Consider the following 1,702-nt stretch of genomic DNA (forward strand, 5'->3'; position numbering starts at 1 on the left):
GTTTTGGTGCTTTCTTTATATGCAAGGTAATTCACAAGTTTATACTGGCACAAGGTAATAATGTATTAATATTTATTAATGTTTCATTTGGAGGAAGAATTAGAGATTTTTATAATGGTTCTGTTGAAACAAAACTTTGACAAAAATGAAAAAAATAGAAAATACTTGGGAATTTTTTCCACTTGTTTTCTGACACAATCCTTTACTAAGTATGTAGGGCACTCTGGCTTTTGGTAGCATTTCAAGATCTGTAGCATCCTGGCAGCATTATAAACCACAATGTGAACAAAGACAATGGCTCTCTTGGCATATCCCAAAGGGATCCAGCAGTTATTAAACAGTGAAGATAACCTAGCTCTTGACTCATAAAACTTATTCTGTTTGGGAGAGCTGACTTAGAGCTAGAAAGACATCTTACCAATGGAGCGTAGGGTCAAATAAAGGTGAGGATTTTGCTTTACTTCCTAATGCTTTATTATTCAAACTGCACAATTTTAAATCAAATCAAAAAGTTAAAACTTCCAGTCAAAATGAGGAAGAGATTTCCAGCCAGTTTGAATAATATTCCTCCCTACTTCAGTTCTGATTATTAAGGTGCTTATTACTTTCTAATGTAGACTGTTGCCATCACCAGCCTTTCCAGAAATGCAATACAAGTGTAGCAGAGAGCTTTAAAGCACTGAATGTGACAAATCAATGAAACACACAACCTGAGTTAAAAAAAATAGAGGGGGGAAAAAGCCCTCCAATGAATAGCATTAGTCAGTTTATAATAAGAGGGAGAATTGTAATTTAGTCATGGTTGAAGGTTTTCCATTTCCTCTAGTATTCACAGCCCCTTTTCATAATTATGCTTTTGTGAAGAGTGAGGTGTTGGGATTCTCTGGGGTTTTGGGAATATCCTTGCTTTATCCTGAAAGCACCTGTCTATTCCCTGGCCCCAGCACAGTTTTTAATCCTGCCCTGGATGTTGTGAGACAAAATGGGCTTCTAATTTCATGGTTGAAGTGAGAAGAGATAATATCTGCTCAGTTCCCTGAATAAAAATTGCTTTCCAGTATAAACCTTCTGGAATGTTGCCTTTGTGTCCTCAGAATGATCAGAATGTGTGTATCTATATACATATCTATAGGTATATATCTATATTGATATCCATTCATATACATGCACATACATACTTATGCATACATGTGTACATATATGACCTCTATAAATCTTCAAAAATAAAATGTAAGGTTTGTTTGATATTATATTCTTAAGCTTGGAAGCAGTCAAGTCTTGTATAGTCTGTCATTGCATCTCCCTTTTTAATTTGTCACATGTTCCATGCATTTCTGTGCAGTATATACTGCCAGTATGTACAAGTACAGCCTGATTCATGATGACATCTTGTAAAAGACCTGCAAAGTATAATGCTAGCAGCTGCAAGGGTGCATCAAGGATGGTACTTTTTAATGTGAGCTTGTAAAGGTTATCACCTTTGTTCAGTGTTCAAACATTAAAATAAGAAGCTGAGTCAGGACAGGGTTAAGGAAATGAGTGCAGCCTGATGTTAACGTCTTCAGCTTGGTAAAAGATAAATGTTTCAGATTTCAATCTGTGGTTCCCAGCAGTGCGCTGGGAACACTGCAGTAGCCCCACAAAAATTGCTAATGCTGATCCAACCCTAGATAATGCGTCTCAGTAGGAATGACATAATGCC

This window comes from Alligator sinensis, unplaced genomic scaffold (assembly GCF_000455745.1).
Source record: "Alligator sinensis unplaced genomic scaffold, ASM45574v1 scaffold159_2, whole genome shotgun sequence".
In the NCBI taxonomy this organism is placed as follows: domain Eukaryota; kingdom Metazoa; phylum Chordata; order Crocodylia; family Alligatoridae; genus Alligator; species Alligator sinensis.